At 39.6% G+C, this 20,791-nt stretch overlaps 1 long non-coding RNA gene across 2 annotated transcripts; it reads right to left on the bottom strand.

Annotated features, from left to right (window-relative positions):
* Window positions 1–236: 236 nt before the first annotated feature.
* On the bottom strand, window positions 237–20,540 carry LOC115027606 (uncharacterized). Of its 2 annotated transcripts, none has more exons than XR_003834390.1 (4): window positions 20,417–20,540; window positions 19,824–19,927; window positions 8,724–8,844; window positions 237–596 (listed from the first exon to the last, which is right to left on the bottom strand). It is a non-coding gene; the product is annotated as an uncharacterized LOC115027606 (long non-coding RNA). The 2 variants fall into 2 exon arrangements; XR_003834389.1 differs by lacking the exon at window positions 237–596 and adding an exon at window positions 4,506–4,671.
* Window positions 20,541–20,791: the final 251 nt, after the last annotated feature.

Raw genomic sequence — 20,791 nt, 5'->3', positions numbered from 1 at the left:
ATGGGCGCGGTCTTGGAGGATGGAGCAGTTCACGCTTTGGTGAACAAATTAGGCAAGTTAATACACACATACTATATGAGATCGCTTTAATGATGCATGTCAAGTATGAAGGCATACAGAGTATTCCATTCATGTTATGCTATAACTTTTATATATGGGCTGGGCATCTATAGATGCAAGATAATACATTGATATCAGAATACAGACTCCAATCTGAGTAGATTCGTGTTGTTCGATTTAATTAGTCCATCTCTTAATATTTTAGAACTATTAAGTTGTACATATTTTTCAGTATAACATTATGATGGTCAATTTGAGAATTTATCAGCAGTCAAGTAAAAGTTATTTCTAAATTCTGCATGGAGGTCTAATCGCAGTTGCAGCAGTGTCAGAAGTACAAGAAGCGGAAATCAGTGTCTTCGCAAATCGATGATCACAATTTTTTTTAATAATCTTCTCTCTTTGAGGTTTCAATCTTGGGTTAAGGCAAAAGAATGTAGGTTGATAAACAACAAACAAACAGTCCTAGGGAAGAAGAGGCTTGAGGAATGACAGCTGGAGGCAGAGCGAGGGACGGAGAAATTCCAAGAAACGTCCTGAACATGGCAAAAGGAAAAGAAAAGAAAAAATATAGACAGAAGGCTCTGCAGATACAGACAGCACCAAATACGTCTGGGTCATAGATAAAGCATGAGAGGGATTCATATTGTCTATATATTGTTTTTTAGGAATATCCTAATTCTGGGTAAAAAGGTTGCAAGCTAACTCCTAGGTTATTAAAAGGTCTTGGAAAGACAAAATAAAGGTGAACAGTACAATTACAATACAAGTTGTTTGCTGTGGGCATCCATCGCAGTTTACAGTAGATGTATTAATGATAACTGGATTCCACACCTTGTTCATTCCTGTGAAATTTGGTCAATGGGCGCATACTCGAAAAATATATTTCTTGTACTTCCAAATGTGGTATCTCTGTCAGATTAACTTGCAGCATCGTCCGGCTGCTTGTGTTCCTTGTCCTGTTGAATTCACTTTTAAGCAACGTTATCGTGTTCCAACATATTAGCTATTATTCTGAGAGAACTGATGGCCCAATCTATAAAAACAAGACCCGAGTGGTAACAAACCATAGTAGTTATTCCTGTTATTGATTTTACAACAGCTTGTGAATCTGTGTTGATCTCATCCACGCTTGTTGTCATTTCTGTGGCTGTTTATGTGCTTGTCTGGATGTTTCCAGTGACATCATTTTAAAAACTGAATACAAAGCTCTGATTGGCCCAATTGTTTCTCCGACCGGGGAAACGCCAAAGCTACTTTATTGACTGAAGAAATCTATCATGGGAAGCTAGTTTACAACTGGAAGGTCAATGCTTCAGCTCGGTAGGATATATATATGGGTAGGACTAGTGAAAGATCACCGCTTATCCGTTCCTTATTACCGCTGAGGTGAGATTAAGTGCCCTTGAGCAAGGCCCTTAACTCACAACCACTTGAGTGGCGCTGCTCAGTGGCTTACAGATCAGGCTGTGGTTATACTGGGCAGCTTCCAGGTGTGTAACTGTGAGAATGAGCAGAGTGTTCCTGTAAAACACGGGTGTCCAAACCTTTTTCACTGAGGGCCACATACAGAACAATATACGAAGGACTGGGCCACTCATCCTTTTGAGGTATATTGCCTAAATAAAAATCAGGGGGGGGTGAGAGGAAAAGGGGATGGATATATCTCAAGCTTGTTAAACAAATAAGTTATTGGGCTTGTTAACACATCAACTAATTAGTTAGAAAATGTTATCAACTTTAATTGACTGAATGTATTGAAAAATTGAGCTTATTAACATGAATACTGTGTAATATATGTTTTAACTCTCCTATAATGGGAACAGCGGTGCACTCAGTGGGAGCAGTGATGCTGTGGACTGAAGGATGCTGCAGGTCAGGAGTACGTTTATTGTTTGAGATGCGAAGGACATCACAGAGATGCTGTCGCTCATTTTGGTTCTCAATCTGCTTTTGTTCAGAGTTAACAGAAAATGTTGGCTCACATATTTGAGTGGGGAAGTGCGCATTACAAAGAGACGGAGCTTCACACAGAATGCTTTCATGTGCGCAGTAGGCTCTTGTTCAGTGTTGAGATGACCTGTAAGATCAACTAAACAGGTCTGCCAAACATGGAGGCTCACTCAGCTCATGAAGAGGTCGGTCCTTCCCTTTAAAAACAGATCGATTTCTGATCTCAAGGAACAAAACCGCTCCAGCACAGAGCCGCAACTCAGCCAGCGCACATCAGAAAGGTGGAGTGCGTCCCCGTATTCAGCATCGACATCAGACAGGAAAGCTTGAAATTCTCTGTGGTTAAGTCTTCGTGCTCGAACTATGTTGTGCCCTTGAGACTCCTAAGACCAAGCAGTTCTTCCGTAACGCAAAAGTTATCGTCAACTCCCCGCAAAAACAATGAACAGCTGTGCGGTGTCTGTCGCATCTGTGCTCTCATCACATGCAATCGAGTAAAAATCTAAAGCACAAGCTTTATCTGACACTTGATGTTTTAAGTTAGCTGACAAGTCAAAACTGTGTTTCTGTGTTAGAACTAAGAAGTACAATACATTCAAGCGCAAGTTTTTATCTGGGCCATATTCCATTATACTTTTAGAATTTGCTGCAGGCCAATTGAAAATGGACCACGGGCCAACTGTGGCACCCCTGCTGTAAAATAAGTCATTGCTCTCTGTGTAGCTCTGTTGGGTAAATAAAGGTTAAAAGAAGCTATGGTTGTTGTTGCTTTAGTCAAACCCATCCAATCATAGTTTAACTCTTCCCTGAAAAGGTTTTGGTCTCAGGCAATTATAGCCGTCTCTTTTCTTTCCTTAGCTTACATCTGAACAACCTTGTAAACAGCTCTGGGTGGAAATCCCTGCTGAATTTTAAACGTATTGACTTAAATTATATGATTTAATGGCCAGAGGAGCCGCTGTGCAGAGTCTACATGTGGCAAACTGCTTTGTTTCCACTCATATTTGCAACAAATCATCTGCGTCAGGGTTTGTTGGCAGGTCTGATTTGAGCTAATCCCCAGTTGATGCTCCTGTGCCTCCTGGATGTTTTGTGATTTAATCTCAAATTGCATCTGTTTTACTGAATTTGAAAATGTTAATGTGAAATACCTATTACTGTAAAGGTCCAATCTGTCCTTTTAATCTGGTTCAAACAAACACTTAATGGAATTCATCAAACTTCAACAGTTGATTCTCAGTGAAAAGCTTTTAACTATGTGCACAAATAACACAAGCATTTTCTGTAGCCATGGCATCATCATATTTATCTTATTCTCTGTGTATTTTGCAGTTTTATTCTACAGTACTTCCTGTATACATATTATACAGTATTCCTATACTTAGTATATACGTATATATACCCTGATTTTATGGCCTGCGTATAATTTATTCACTGCAAAAATCTGATTTTGGAAGAATGGAAGTGTTTGAGTGTCTTATTTGACACACTTGTTTTACTATGAAAAATGAATGTCATGGCATGGAGTACGCATACAGATGATTTATTCATTTTGGAAGCAGCTATTTACTACAGATTTTCATCAGCAGTTACAATAAAGACTTTTCTTGATAATATTTAAATCATGACATAAGGTGTCTGTTAATTACAACTTGTCACGTCAACTGATGTAAACAGTTTACATGAACACACAACCTAGATGCCTCAAAAAGAACCCAAGTGTGTTTTAAATCTCAGTTTACATGATGTGATCAAAACATGTAATTAACTCTTTTCGAGTATACTTCATTGCAGTAAAGCAGTAATCACTTGAGATGTACTTTAACAAATTAGATAGCAAGCATTTAAGTGATTAGTATTTGTAATGTGTTAAATGTATAAATAGTGTTTGATTGGATATAAATGTGGTGACACGTTTCTTCATGAAACAATATTAATCGGCCTCTTTGTTAGATTGACCAAGAGCTGTCCAGACCATAAGCAAGGAGGCAGAGGCAGAAGATCAAGCAAAACCCCAATGTGTGCATTTATTTACAATATGTACACTATAGCTGTGTCTCAATTCAGGGGCTGCACCCTTCGGAGGCTGCATTTGTAGACTGATTACGTCGCAGCGGCCGCGACAGGGGTGTCCCATTTCGGCAACTCCTTCAAATGCAGCCGACAATGCGGCCTTCTTTTGCCGGATTTGGAGGATACATCTGATGTATCCTTCATGGCCTCAGGTATCCCAAGATACATTGCGCGCCCAGAGAAGTTTTTTTCCGACGAGAAATGGCGCCCTTCGACCCAGCAGTAACGGCAAATGGATACATTTTTAAATTTAAGTATTGGGTATCAACTCGCTCAAATAGATAATGATACTAATGTTACAAGATCAAAGGACCTTAAAACATAAAACTTTCGCTAAAATGACAGTTAAATATCACTTAAAAAGTCCAGTGCAACCGTTGTGATTGATTATACATATTTTATTATTTATAATATGTGTACTTATTTTGCAACCTAATCTGCTTTTGTTTAGTGGTGATAAGTCTGTCTTCCTTTTTTTGGGTTGCTTTGCATTGTAGGCAGTTGTTGCCAATCCTGGAATAGCAACTCCACCATTGAATCAGCATGGCGAGAGACTCTTCAGATGGTGAAATGCTGATTCAATGACTAGATTTACAAAAGCCAGAAAACAAAGCAATGAATTTTTGATTTTCTCTCAGACCACATGAATTAGAATATCCTGAAATGTTAACATGTAATCTTTTCCCAATGACGGCAAAAAATGCTGCCTTCCACAGCTTTAAGTCATATATTTTACATAATGATTACTTTGTCATATCTCATTCAAATCAGTCATGGATTTGTTCATACTTAATATACATTACTTCATTTCGTCTCATGTTGCACAACATTATATGTACAGTTGATATACACACAGACACACACACACACACACACACAATAAGTAGTACAACTATGTTATCCTTTTGGCTTGCTGCTGTCTTTCCACCATGCTCATTATACACCCACAATCTATTTTACAGACATAATTTGGGTCCTAATTCTGACCAGTTTGAAAACAGGCAACAGGGTAGTGCATCCAAATTCTGTATCCGTATCATTGGCATAGCCAAGCACAATGCCATAATTGGGTAACATATTTCTAATGCCTCTTATGAACTCTGCTCATTTGCATGCCTTTATGAGCCTGATACGCCAAGTAATTATCATTCATAAACCACCATGAAAATTAATGTGCAGTAACTAATCTGCAGCTATGATGTGTAAAATTATTGCACAATATTTGTGTCAGCTCTGAAACTAAAGCCCAAACAGCAACAATGACAGAGTAATCACAACACTTAGACATGACTGATGGCATTTCATTTTTGGTTTGAGTGTCAAGGACACACACAAGTGGGGTTGGAGAAGTCTTTTGGATTGGAAGCTGCGGCACTGTAATGAAAGCCTTGCTTCGTTGTGCAGTGCTGTCAGTCAGCTTACTGAGCTGAGACCTGAGGTTGCAAGACTGCATAAACACAGAATCATAAAGTGTCTTTGTGTCGAGTTTCAAATGTCACCACGTCTGCAGCTTATATTTTTAACACGAGTGACACCAGTAGAATGTGAACTCTCCTTCAGCACCTACAGCTACCCATTGTGCTGCACACAGCCACACTCTCCTTTTCACTAAGGAGACTGATGATCAATGACATTGTCTTCTGACTAAACTCAGCTATGGATGGCACATGCAAAATAACTGTACCATAGCCTCATGCACTTCTAAATAACCTTATTTTGTTTGCTGCCAATGTCATGAACACCTGGGCTCAAATAACCTTGAAATGACCACTGATAGAAACCAAATTCACTACTTTTTGTCTTTTTCAATGAAGAAAAAACCCTTGAAGTCCAATTAGCCCTGGAGCGTTCATTAAACCTCATGAAAATCAACAATATTCTGATGAATTTGCTATTCTTACAGCGTAAATTAAGCTACAAATGTAAAGGACGTCCTCACAGGTGCAAATGATTAACTTATATTAAAATAGTTTTATGTCCTTAGAAGCTACATTTACAATGTTTTGCCCTGTTGAGGCACTAGAGGGAAGGTCAGGAGGTCATCTCCTGGCCACTATGATAATCAATACAAAGTTTTGTGAAGTTATGTCATATGTTATGCCGACATGCGCCTTGCCTAATAAGGTTACTATACTGTATAGATCTTGGTTGCTGAGTCTTGGGGGAGCAAACACCAAATAAGGTTCGATCCAACAAATCCTCAAAATGAAATAACACAATATGTTTGACTCTTGTCCAGAAGCAAAAGAGGCAACAGTATGGAATTATAAAATCTTAAGTCACTCCAAAGAAAGCCATACATTTACACGGGAGGCAGCTATTGGCTTCCGGTTTCAACGTTGGTTAATTTTACACCGGAGCCACAATCATTTCCTAATCTTAACAAAGTTGTCATTTTGACCCAAACCATGTGCTTCTTCAAACTAATAAATGTGTATTGTGTCCCTAATGCTTATTTGTAAACCTTGGTTTTGGAAAGCTTTGACAAAAGATGTCATCCTGCTGATGTCATATCAGGAAATAATTATGTGTTCTCTGAAAGGGCAATGGCAAGCAACCATTTTTATCATTGAACTTGCTGCTTTGCTAATCTGATGTCCCAATCAGCAGGACAAAATTACTTCATTAGGTTTAATTAACTACTTTGTGAAGGCTGGCGCACGATCGTGATCGTGGTTAAAAGAAACATAAATGGAAAGATAGACCCTTGACACTTCGAAAAACGATACATAAAACAAACTGAAAACTCCTTCAACCAACATTGGTATGCTTTAACCATTAACACACTGAAAAGTCAGCACACAATGACTTAAATCAGCTCGTTCATGGTCAATAGAAACAGAAGTTGACCTTGGGGGTAGGGATCTAGAAGCGAACAGTTGTCTCCCAAGTCCCAAGAGGTTCGGTTCTCTGACTCATCCTCCCTGACGCCTCTAATGCCATAACAATGTCACACTATTCTCTTATTTTGCTCAGGATGGACAAGAGACACACTTCCCACTGTCGCTCCTAGGTTTTTACTGGAACGTAAGTATATGTTGTGTACGACGAATGCTGCCGTTTTTTTTGATAGGACAGTTTTTTTTGTTCCCATCAGTCTTGCCTCACTTAAGAGAGTCAGTCAGTCAGTCAGTTAGTATTTCTTCCCATTTATGGCAGTAGTTTTCTTGTTTCTGTATTTGCTTCTGCAAAACCAATGACACATTTTAAGGACAGAAATTCTACAAACATTTCAACCACATATGATAGTGTTAAATTGGGTAGAGGTGAAAATTGTACAGTTTTGAGAAATGACTGCATTGACAGGGTTTAATCAGTTTAGCACCATATGCTGCCTCAATACTGTGAGCCAACAGAAAGTACCCTGTAAATGAAATATTTCATACTGCTGGAATACAACTCAACGGAGTGCTAAAAAAAAAAGAAATTGGCTGGAGGACTCAGAGTTCCATCTACAAAATAGGGGAAACTTGACACATTCTCAAAGCATACTAAACTCTTTTCACATGATTATAGAGACACACGACGCCTCAGTCTGGCTCTCTCTGTCAGTTAATATTGAGTGATTAGGATGGGGATTAGTGTGGGCACAGTAAGCAATCTGGCATTTTGAAGAGGCTTTATCGCTCAGGCCACACCGGGCAGTGTTTTGGCTGTTTTATGTCATTACTGACACAGTCCTCCCACTCCCGGCAATACTCCCATTGTGTTTGTGTGCACCAGTGTTTCTTACAGACACTTAGCGTGGCAGTGTGTATAAACCTCTGAAACAATATTTAGACCAAGTGCTGATACATGCTTAATCAGCAACAGACAAAACCTCCATATTCAAAATAGGAGGACATGCTTCATATGTGACTGATATTACATAAACACTTACCTAATGATCTAAATTGTGCTCAAATGTGTACCTAAATCCCATTAATCTCTATAAATGTGTATTTTGTGATTGTAGTGTTATGACTGAATTTCTTGTCTTGTATGGTTTTCTTTGTTGATGTTGCAAATGGAGCTGCTGTGAGGCAAGAAACATTCTGAACTTGAAAAAGCAACGGGACAAGATTTTTGTATCTACATCTACATTCCGACTTCATGCGACAATCAGCGTTCAGAATTGATTCGTCAAACTGGCAATGCATAGGCATAAAAAAGAAGATTGCTGATGATTTTTGAATTCAGAGAATGGCTTTAAATCAACAGTGAAATAATCAGCTGGAGAGACGCACATTATGTGAGCATTCTACATAAAACCAGCGGGCTTATGTTCAGTCAGACTAAATATAGCTGTAGTGACTCAAATATCCATTTTCACTTAACAGATAAGAAAATATGAAAGCAGACTTTTCGTATATGTAGTTTTGTTGCCAGTCTGCAGATTGATGTTTGAATCATGTCATTAAAATTGCATGTCCTTCACACAGAATGCAAGGCAAATGTTGACACTACACCGTACCAAAGGTAGAGGCATGATCTTCCCTTGAGTGACAGGTCAGAATTTATTTTTTGACTGAGAAAGTGACACATAGTGATTGTGAAACACAATCAGGGGGCATTTTAGCCAAGACCTGGCCAAACACCCTACACACTCACACACGTACACACAGGTGATCATGCTTTTCTACTTTGATGGTCTTTACCAGCTTGACTTTCCCCACCAGGCGTGAAGGTCATTGGCCATCTCGCCTCATAAAAGTACTGAGCATGTTTCAAGTTGTCTGTCTCGCTGGTTGATTGGCACAAGGGATCCTCTGCAGGGGACTTTTGAAAGACACAAACACAGAAGAGTAATAAATATAACACTGGACATGACATGTTTGAACTGATTCAGAGCAGTGAAGACTGTGATGGGACATATAGCTACTGTAAATCCACCAGATTAATGAACCAGTTAACAGTGCTTTATGCTAGGTGTTAACTGCTAACACAGTATCAATTCCACATTAACAAAGTGTAATCTGTGATAATCGTAATGTTGGCCGTTGAAAATCAAAGAGCTGTCGAAAGGTAGGCTTTCCAGGTAATTCCTCATTTTTGTGTCATCATTAATGTGTGTTTGTGACCCTTCTCCTGCTAGCTAGTTACGTTCCCCAATTACAAAGTGTAAATGTTAGAACGGATGGTCCTGAGGGACTATTGGTCAAGGGATAGGAAGCACATGCGCAGAAATGGGCGAGCCTCTGGACCATCCATCCATCCATTCTAGAATCAACCATCACAAAGTTCCCCAGCTGAAAGAAAAGCCTCTGCTAGCAGATATCTTTACATTATAAGAAATACACATGTTAAATCGCAGTTTTTAAATCAACACAGCTTTTTGAGTGTGTGCTGTTTGACAGTGTGCATGAACATTCAGCAAAGGTAGCATAAGCTATGCTAGTGGAACCAAAAACATCATTATTAACGTAAGAAAGCAACATGGTTACTGACGTCAAACAGGGGCGCAGTCAACCTTCGTATTAACACTAGCTTTAAGAGCTAACAGTTCCAAAGTCTGTGGCATCTCAAACCTCACGACCAATTTAAAAAGGTGTGATGGGTGTGTGGATAGATTGTTAGGATCTAAGGCTCAACCAATGATTAAAAGCCTTTTATAGCAGGCATAATGTTAATTCAAAGGACATGTATTGACTTTGTACTAAGTGTGGCCGCCATCTAAATAGGAATTGGCACTGTTTTAGCTGACAGAGGTTTCCTCAGCCTAGGAAGGTCGCCATTACTATAATACAAGCGCAACCACCTGGTACCACTGACCTGAGTGAGGCTGATTAATCTGGTTCAACTGCAGAGGTCATGAAAAGTGTGTGTAATGAGACGGTAATTGGAGAGAGGAAATAGTATGGTTCTCTGGGACTAATCCTAAACTATTGGGGAGAATATTGAAAATAAATCCCTATTACAAACCAGGGGCAACTATGGCTTTTGGCAAGATTCTGTTTAAAATGCAGTTGATATGTAGCCTACTGAAGAGCTGAGCACTCTAATGAATGTTAATCCTATGGGAAGAAATGTTGCCTCTATTTCCATGCCATCATCCCTCTCTTTCTCTCTCTGACTCTAGCCCCATAGTGAATTGATCCGAGGATTACTGATGATAGGGAAGCCTCTTCAGTTACCTGGAGCACAATATGGGCTGTATACATTACTTGATGCAGCAGACTGTAAAAAGAGGCTTTAAAAGGTTGATGAGCTGTCTGCTGCAAATGACTAAAATGTGATCAAGGACTTTGGAAGAGTGAGTTCATGGAAAGACCGGAGCATATCTATGTTCCCAGGGACCTATGTTGCCCAGCTCAATATCCTCTTAAAATGACATATTATAGAGACCTTTCAGAGGGGTTTGGGTTCTCGGCAATGTTTTTTCCCTCAGTTAAATGTAAAAATGTATGTTTCTCTTGGTCAACTCGTACAAATCCCCTATCTACAGTTTACAAACTACTGTTGTTATGCTCTGTGAAACATATAACCCCAAATGTAAGGCACTGACAGTTTACTTGACTTTAGACAATGTTCAAATATTCAAACTGCATTTTAAATGTCCATCTCCCTTTGTCCCTTTGTTTGAACTGCAAAGATAGCCCTTTTGAACACATGGATGATCCCAATAACGGCAACATAGCAAGGAAAATATTTTTGTTTCATAGACACTGCCATTTGTTCAATGGAAAATATGTGAGTTTGTGCTAGTGAATTAATCCAAAACTAAACAAAATAAAAGGATGCATGAGGTGCTTTCAAACTGAAACTATATATTGTAATTGGTGGTGTATATATATATATATTTTCCGGCTCTGATGTAGAGCTGGTGAATAAAATGTCAACCATTTGAGGAATGGGGTTTTGCACTTCTTGTGCTGCTGTTCATCTGCTGCCTTCCTTCCAGGGACAAACACACATCTTGAGGGACTTGAATAAGTTGCTGGCAATACAAATTACGTCCCACACTGTTATAACATCTGAGGATAAAAAAAAGACAGAGACAAATCTAAAGTCAAACTGCTGACCTCTCTTTTCCCTCTGTACTTTCAGTCAGCTAGAACCAGCTGAATTTTAATGCCTGTTGTCTATTGGCCACAACAGAAGTGTACATGCCTCGGACGATGTTGTAGATGTGTAGCAGCAAGGTTTCTGACAATTTTTCATGTTTCTCAAAATGCATTGTTGAAAAAGCACTGAGGAAGGATAGATGTAATAGATGCAGCCATTCAACCATAAATGGCCCATGAGCCGCTCTGAGACCTGCTCTGCTGTCAAATAAATAACATCTCAATTTGTTCTCAAGATTTTCTCTTATGCTTCGACTATTCATTTTATCAATGACCTCTAATTTCAAAGATAAAATATGGGTTGGAGCCATGATACCGTCTAATAATTCAATGTGTGCCACAATGTTTTTGATTTCTTCTTCTCTGAAAATACTAATAGAAGAGGTAGTACAAAAGAAATGACAGGATTTAAAGATGGATTAGGTAAAGCCTGTATACAGAAATGACAGTGTCATTTAGCCTCCTGACAGCAGAGAAGCCTAGCTTTAATTGTTTTGTTAACACAGCTTTAAAGCCATATGGACAACAATGTTGGGCCTCATTCATAGTTTTACGCACCAATCCGCGATTCACCAATATTTTCTTACCTGAATTTGTTCGTACTCTGCAAACACATTTTAAATTGCCTCAGACCATGTGTACTCACAGATGATTAAGGCCCGGCATTCTTAGAAAATGTAAACACAGACCTTTAAACTGAAGGTATAACATATTAAAACTGCAATAATTAAACAAGGCTTTATTAGACAACAATATTAAAAACTGTTTATTGGTCAAATGTATAAAAATAACTACGCAATTGAAGCCCTTTCATCCTCATCAATTACTGTCATTAATAAAATATTCAACTGTATAAAAACTGAGTGGCCCAGTCCTAGTTCATGGATTATTTGAGCACATATTAAAACGTTACAAATGTTTGTTTTTTGGCCTATAATGATCAGCTACTCCGTCCAATATCTACTGCTATTAAATTGCGCATATGTAGCCAATGTTCAGTCGTGAAATTATTATTATTATTTTGATTTAGGAGCCATGCTTCCCTCTCACAGCAACTTCACCGCTTTCTCCATGATACACATTTAGCCTCGAAAAATATATTCCCTTGTATAGAGAAATGGGGCGTGGCAATATGCTGATAGCAGGTATGCACATGTCAATTTAGAATGATTCTCATTCACTAACATACGCACAGTGGAATACAAAAAAATGGCCGGTGACGGTCATTTTTGCGTGCGCAAAGTAATAATGTTTCACATTTTGCCTCATTTACATATTTGTGAATGAAGCCTAATAGGACACATTAAAGGAGTTTTATTAAGCAACATCCACTGTACTGCGTCTGTTTACTCTTCTCCTTATGGCTATTACCTTATTAACACCTTTGCCATTTCCTGTTGTACTCATGTGCGACCCATTCCCTGGACATATTTATTGTACAGGCCCCTCTGGTTCAACCATCCATTTTTTCTCAGGAGTAGGAATTAGACACTGAATCTGGCTCTGTCATAATTATAATAAGAATAAATTGAATTTATATAGCGCTTTTCGAGACCTCAAAGCCGCTTTACAATAGTAGGGGAAGTAGGGGAGGGGTTAAGACGAGGGAAGAAAGGGAAAGAGAAAACGGAAAATAAATAAATAAAAATAATAATAATAATAATAATAATGATAATAATAATAATAATAATAATAATAATAATAATACGGTTAACAGGGGGCTAGCAAATGATGATGAGAAGAGGTGCGTCTTGAGGTGGGACTGAAATATGGAGAGGGACTGAGAGTCACGGATGTCTTGGGGGAGGGAGTTCCAGAGCCTGGGTGCTGCCCTGGAGAAGGCTCTGTCTCCAAAGCTGCGCAGCTTGGATTTGGGGGTGGAAAGGAGACCAGCTGAGGTGGATCTGAGGGACCGTGGGAGTTGGTAGAAGGAGATGAGGTCAGTGAGATAGGAGGGGGCTAGGTGGTGGAGGGCTTTGTGAATCAGTCTTTCAGCTGCTGGGCGGGTGAGAGACGGTCTGATTTTTGCAATATTGCAGAGGTGGAAAAAGGAAGTTTTGACAATATGGCGGATATGGGGCTCAAGGGAGAGGGTGGGGTCGAAGATCACGCCAAGGATGCGTGCCTGAGGAGAGGGGGAAACAGTGGTGCCGTCAATGGTGAGTGTCAGGTTATAGGTTTTGCCGAGTGTGGATTTGGAGCCGATGAGGAGTTCAGCGTTGCTGCTGTTAAGTTTGAGGAAGTTGTGTTGCATCCAGTTTTTTTATGTCTGTGAGACATGATTCGATGTGGGAGAGGGGTGGGTTATGGGGAGATTTGGTGCTGAGGTAGATCTGAGTGTCGTCGGCATAGTAGTGGAAGTCCAGGTTGAAGTGGCGGAGTATCTGACCGAGAGGGAGGATGTAGATTGTGAAGAGGAGGGGGCCGAGTACTGAACCTTGGGGGACGCCTTGGGTGACTGGCGCTGTGGCAGAGGAGTGGTTGTGATGGGAAATGAAGTGGGATCTGTCGGACAGGTAGGACTGGATCCACCTGAGTTCAGTACCCTCGATACCGATGTCCTTGAGTCTGGAGAGCAGGATGTTATGGCTCACGGTATCAAAGGCTGCACTCAGGTCAAGAAGGATTAGGATGTTGAGTGAACCGGTATCAGCAGAGGTGAGGAGGTCGTTGAGGACCTTGAGTAATGCCGTTTCTGTGCTGTGGAGGGGGCGAAAATCAGACTGGAGGGGTTCAAAAAGGTGATTGGCATGGAGGTGGGAATGGAGTTGTTTGGTAACAATGCATTCCAATGTTTTTGACAGGAAAGGGACGTTTGAGATTGGGCAGTAGTTGTTGAGAGAGGAAGGATCCAGACTGGGTTTTTTGAGGATTGGGGTGATTGCCGCTGTTTTGAAGGCAGATGGGACGGTTCCATGGGACAGCGAGGAGTTGAAGAGGTGAGTGAGGTAGGGGCAGAGGACAGGGAGGCAGGACTTCAGTAGTGGAGTTGGAAGAGGGTCAAGGGAGCAGGTTGTGGGTTTGGAGGAGCTGATCAGTTGGAGGAGCTCAGGAGGGGTAACCAGGTTGAACTGGGAGAGGCGGCAGAGGGGAGGGGGAATTAGGAGGTCATAGCAGGAGACAGCAAAAGGGTGAAAATAATAAGGAAACTGGAGCCCCATCCTTCCACATAAAATTGCTGAACAACAAATGGAAACACGAGCAGTTTTGTTCTCGTCCCCCTCTCTCCTGTTTTATTTACCGTAGGAAGGTAGAGACAGTAATAAGTATTAATTTGAATAATGTATAGCCATGCCTGCATCTATTAGTGGTAATCAATTATGCAATGTTGTTTTGCTCCCACTCAGCATGTTCCATAATAGTACTAACTACTGTCATAGGAAACCCCCAAAATATTCCTTTTATTCTGGTTTAATGCATAAGCAATGAAAAGGAATACTATAAACACAAGAGGAGATGATGGAGAGGTAAAAGTGCTCTTTTCTTCTTTCTTCACCATCTGCATAGAGATTGTGGATATGGGTGACAGAGGTTGGAATTGTTTCATCTCTGCCTCAGTGCAGAGCTGTGTGTCAAGGCTCAAGAGGAAGAATACGTATTTGTGTTATTTTGTTGTGGTCTGATTAAGTTGTGGTTTATGCAGTTACACCAAATTGTAAAAAAAAATAAAGAAATTCAAGGCATGTACAGGATCAGCGCAGTCATTGGCATGAGTGTTTGGTTATCACTCTGTAGAACTTCAACATCTTACAACATACATTTAGAGCTTTAGCATAATTAATACAGGAAATACTAAAATAAATCAGTCGACATGATTGTATCATATTGGGTGAGATACAGCACTGGCTTTATAAATCACACTAAGCAAGATAAAGATGAACATCTTCATCAAAATGTAATAATGCTGACCTTTAGCAAAGCAGATGGAGGTTCTGTGATTATATTTGATGTGTGTTCTATATTGGTGGAGTTTACCCATTGACATCAATTGGAGTTAAAAGCTAAATCTTATCATTATAACACTTAGTTTACACAATACAAATACAACTTTTAGTAATAAAAACTAACATTTAATTAAACTCTACACAAAGACATGTGTAACACTTTGCTGTGTGTGATTGTGAAAGTAGTAATTTCTAGAAGCTCCAAATTAGACTCCAGGCTTGTTTTGCGTAAGTAAAAATGTTATGAATTGTTTTACAACATAAAATAAAATTCAAAGCACAAGTACAGACATATTTCTACCATTCTTACTGTGTCTATGCAGCATAATGAGCAATGGAATATGCTGGAGATCATCTTTGTGCTGGTGTGCTTGGCAGGCGAGCCCCACTTCTAGTGAAAGTCAAATGTTTTTTTGTTGAATATTGAAAGAATCAATGCAGTGAAAGGTTTTGTGGAGACTTCAACAGAAACTATGTGCTCTGCAGTGGGTGTTGGCCAAGCAGGATGGCATCACAAAGCAGAATCAAGCCAGTCTCTTTGTTATGTCGATCCAGTCATTTGAAGTATAGCAGCATTCTGGCTCTGTCTTCCTGAGGATAAAGGCATCTGCATGTGACCTTGCTATGTAAGCTTTTGTGAACTACTGTACATAGTAAACCATATCACATCATAAGCCTGCAGCACATCAGGGTAAAGTAAATCACTGCTTCCCTTGCTCCTCTACACAAAGTCAAGGTCAAAGGTCATGGCTATCTGCATTTTAAAAGGTGATTGAATCAAATATTCATGACTGTCTTGCAGGCAGCTTAAGCCTTACACGTTTGTTTATTTATTTAAGAATGCATTGTGAATGTAGAGCGAGACGTGCATGCAGATCATAAGAGAATCCACACAGAGATTTGCAATGTTAATGCGCCTACCCATCTCCTCCACTCTTCTCCTCCCGTCTCCCAGAGGAATAAACGAATGAATTTGTGTTTACTTAACATTCGTTTCAAGTTCATCCAAATAGGATAAAGAAATAACTATAGATGTGAACAGTTTACAAAGTAGAAGATATATTATAATCTCTACCGTGCTCTTTGTTTGAAGAGTCATGTGTTCCAGCTCCCTGGTGTGTTGCTGGATTGACTTCAAACATTGCCTCTTTCGCAAGTATTCATTGCGTGAATGTACCTCCAAAATTAATATTCATAGACCATGTGCTAAAAGATGCTGTCCAACAGTTCAAAACAGGACAGCTGCTTTTATATCATAAATGACTTAGCAACAGCAATTGATGTTAAATAATACAACTCGTCATCTCTACCGAACTAAGTAGCAATACTAACATGCATCTTCTGTTTTATTTTTGTGTGGAAGTGTGCAGCAACATCAGCTTTCCCTGTAGCAGAAAAGTCATACCGATGGCCTGAAGCTCAGGATAACATCACTTCCAGCTATTCATCCTCCTCCACCTCCTTGTGAAGTGCAGGTGAAAAGAGTTTAGTGATCCTTCTCGGCACTATCAGTGTCCATTTTGCAGTCTCACCTACTTTTGAACCCTGTAATCAAGTAACTCCTGACTTAAGTACCACATCCTGTAAAAGCTGCTTCAGTGGAACAAGTGAGTTGATCATCTTGAAACATACCATATTTGACACTGATTCTTTGAAAGCGATTCAATGCTTTCTTATTGTATAAGCACATTGCTATACGTATGCTAGTTGTAATTAGCACTGGCAGGGTCCACTAGGCTTGATCAGAGACTGAATTGCCATTTGTCTGAGTTCATTCATTCAGCCTGACATTGTGTTCGTACGGCCAGTGATCACAGCCAACATTACTGTCTTTAAGAAGCTGTAGGCTTGGGCTTAAAGATACAGTGAAGAGACTGGTTTCATATAAAACTAAAGAACCTAAGGCATCCATCGGACTAACGGCGGCTAAAGAAAATCTGGCATGGGAATATTCACAGGAGACTCTTGACCTCTCACCTCAAGTTAAACGGATTTTATGGGTACCCATGGGTCTCCCCTTTATAGACATGCCTACTCTATTGTCAATGTGATTGTGATTGTGATTGGCAACATGCAGCATAAATGTGGTATTTATTAGTTATATATAAAAAAGTTTGCTTTGCTAGTTATCTTGACAATAAGAGGTTTTTCTAAACAGTTTCCAGAACTCACCATCCAATCACTGAAAAATGTAATTATTGCAGAAATCTCCGAATGTCAAAAGTTGTTGATTCCAAAATGAAAATGTTTATGTTGTTCATCAAGGTCTTGGTGTCTTAACGTGGTATTCTGGAGGGATTTTTCAACATTTTTAAAAATAAATTCTAAATCTCTGTAACAAATAGTATCAAACCAAAACAATTTGATACATGATAATGGTCATTATATACTTTGATCATAAAGTTCTAAGCCCTTATACAGTCTAAAGTTTCAACATTGAAATAGGCACCTAACGAAAACACAATGTTTACAGATTTATTACTAGAAAAACGATCTGAGCTGCATCTCAAATTAATCTTCAGGTTCACAGCTTTCAGATGAGTTATACAGTTCTATGAGGCATATACTGTTGAACTGCTATCTTCCCTTACCCTCCCCCCCTTAAAAAGACAAAAAAGTAAGGATTAACTGATTTCTGTTCAGAAGGGGCGGGTTAGTCGTTGTTTTCCACCAACCAGTTAGTAGAGAGTGATGTATCTAAGACTTTGTGGAAGTGTACTTTTGGGCATTTGGTACTTAGTTCAGGGTGTGTTTGTTTTGATCATAGCCTAAGTTTGGTCCTTTGGTTACATGTGCCGGTAAACTATTAGTCTGCTTGTGCTTGTGTTGGTTTGAAGAAAATGAAAATGCATGGCTTTGGTTTTCGATTTTGTTGAGAGGAGTTTGTTAGCCAGGTGTTGTTTATGCTTACCCAGATGACATTTTACAGATGCCCTGTACGTAGTCTTTACAAATTGCTCAGACATTCCCCTTTGGATTTGTTGAGCTGATTTTGTTCACATCTCTTTATATCATTGAAAACGTTGTATAATGTTATGTTATCTTATGTATCTTTTCTTTTGAGTTCAGCAATGCACAGTAAAGTGCTTTTGAGCCTTACAGATAATTTATTTCTGCCATATAGCCGGTGGTGACCTCTGCCGTGCCTGGAGCACTTAACGTTCCCCAATGACATTTAGTTTTTCTAAGGTCAAATCTCTCTTAATGGCTCTAAAACCTGTTTACATGTCAGCAAAAGCAATTCCCTGTTGCATGCATTTAGACATAGTGTGGAGGCCGTGGCTTGTTCAGCGAAGCGATGGAAAAGTTAGGCCACCGGCTTTTCACAGATTTCCCCTCGATCGCATCAACAGCATCACACCTCTGGCACCGATGTCATAACACGGGGCATATGGAGCAAGAGGAAATCACAAAAACATTCCGTGATGTAAATGTTTCGAACATACAGCATACCTTCCAAGAAAAATGTTGCTGACTTATTCATGAACTCATGGGAAGAGGGTGATGTTTCCAAATTCTAAAATAGCCACCAGAGAGATTATTTTGCAACTAGGGACAACGACTGGAGACCAAAACCAGCATTTTGCCTCAATGGAGGGCATTTCAGCTGTGTACCAGGGGGAAAATCCCCCCCAAAAAATCTATGCATTAGCTTTCACCTTTGAGACGTTTCACAAATACCTGTTTTTACTGTCGCAAAGAAAAAATGCTTATTGGCCACACATTATGTTGGGCTCTGAGCGTAAACGCACAATCACTTCTAGATCCATGTTAGTATTGTTCAAAAGAAAATAATATTTCATTGCTTTCTATTGCGACTTTCAATGTCTCAGGAGTGAGTAGTTGGCTTGTTTTTGTCAAGAACATCAATTTGCCGCTTCGTTCTTGGTTGGGGACACTTTTCAGGGAATGAAAAGCATTTCTAGGGTTCTGCAATTCTATTACGAAAGCATTTTCAAAAAGGTTGAAAAATGTTTTCGTTCATCCCTGGTACATCGGGCAATTAATTTGGCTCCACCAGTGTGATTCTTTTGTTTTCAGAAAAGGATAAAGAAAAAAGCATAGTCATTAATACTATACCATGTCTAATGCTGTTATTTAAGTGTTGTACTGCAATAAAGGTCAGACTTGTGCAATAAGCACAACAAAGGCATCACATATCCCACTGGCACCATCGGGTTGTGTAAAGATATGTTAATAGAAATGCTTTAAGTACAACATGAATGTGTAAAGTAATAGGAGCAGTCAGGACTTCTGTGAGGTTGTGATACCAAACTATACTACATATAGGTAGAACTTGCCGCTACTGTGCAGGTATAGTCATTCCCCGGCTGCAATGACGGTGCAAAGGCAACGAGAGCGCAGGTGCGGAAGACCCGGAAACACTGTCCCTTTAAGCAAAACAGTCTGTTCCCATTGGTCAGTCGCTTGAACAGAGCGTTTCAGAAAGACACTGAATACAGGTGTAGTCAGACGGACAGTATGGGTTGTTGTTGTTTTTAACATCAAAGCATGTTCTAGAAAACCCAAAATACAAGCATGAATCTGAAAATGAGTATGATATTGCTCCGTTAATGTGCTTGTTTGCAAGGTAACCACTTTGAATACATGCTTTATTGTGTGGTTTGAGTCTACCGAGTATGCTGTGTGTAGGTCATTTGGGAGCGGTGTAAAACTGTTGTGTCTAATTGGATGGTGTGTAGTGATAGTGCAATCATTCATTTGCCGATGTGTTTTTGTGACAGTTTACCTCTTTTGACAACTTCCCTGAGAACTCCAGTCTGGCCCGATAGTGTTTATTGTGGCCACCTCAGCAGGTGGCAAGTGTTGCCTCTGAAGATTTGGCACTGTTCTCTTTATTGTGCGAGTTTAATGTTAAGAAACAAACAGAAAAGATAAATACACATTACAAGGCAACTCAAATAAATGTAAATAGCAAGATACACACATTTGTAATTTCCAACTATTTCTATTTCAACCTTAAATTAATTTACAAATGCACTCCCACTAAATGAACATAACACATGCACAGCTGCTGTCATCATTTTAACAGGAAATGCATTTCATTTTACTGAGTAAATATATAATTCTAACGGCATTTTAACTTTAAGTACTACTCATTTTTAATTAAATACAATTATGCAGTCAGTTTTTAAATCACAAACGATATAAGAAATTAAACAAGCCGTTCTGCAAACATGTACACAATCAGCTCACCGAGCTACACACACACACACACAAGCGCGCTACCGATCATGACATGAATCCAGCGTCAATCAAACGAGTAGCGGCAGCGATCTCCAGCAGGTAACAGTCTCTCAAGCTAAAAAGTTCAGCGTCTACCGGCTGCCTCTTTGGTCTCGATAGATATTTGGGCCCTGCACAACCTTGCTCCGGATTTCGACGTAGTCACGAACACATCCTCTCTGCGCTCCCATAACACCAAGGGGCGTTCTTTTAAATGGGAAACACTCAGGCAGATTGGTCACATCCGGTTTGTCCCATTACTATCTGGACAGCTCCAGCTTGACTTGACAGCTTCAGTTTGACTTGACAGTTACTATAGTAGGTAGTGAATAGCTTCCATTTGAAATAATCTATTTCATGATACAGGTCTGTAGGAGAGTAGCTCAAAACTGAGCACATCCTTGAAAATAACAGTATTATCTGGGAATTGCATGGTCATATTAAGTTTTTTAAAATATTTTTTTTAATATA

This window comes from Cottoperca gobio, chromosome 22, assembly GCF_900634415.1.
Source record: "Cottoperca gobio chromosome 22, fCotGob3.1, whole genome shotgun sequence".
Classification (NCBI taxonomy): domain Eukaryota; kingdom Metazoa; phylum Chordata; class Actinopteri; order Perciformes; family Bovichtidae; genus Cottoperca; species Cottoperca gobio.
The sequence above is the reverse complement of the archived record's forward strand: the minus strand, read 5'-3'. Positions and strand labels throughout refer to the sequence as shown.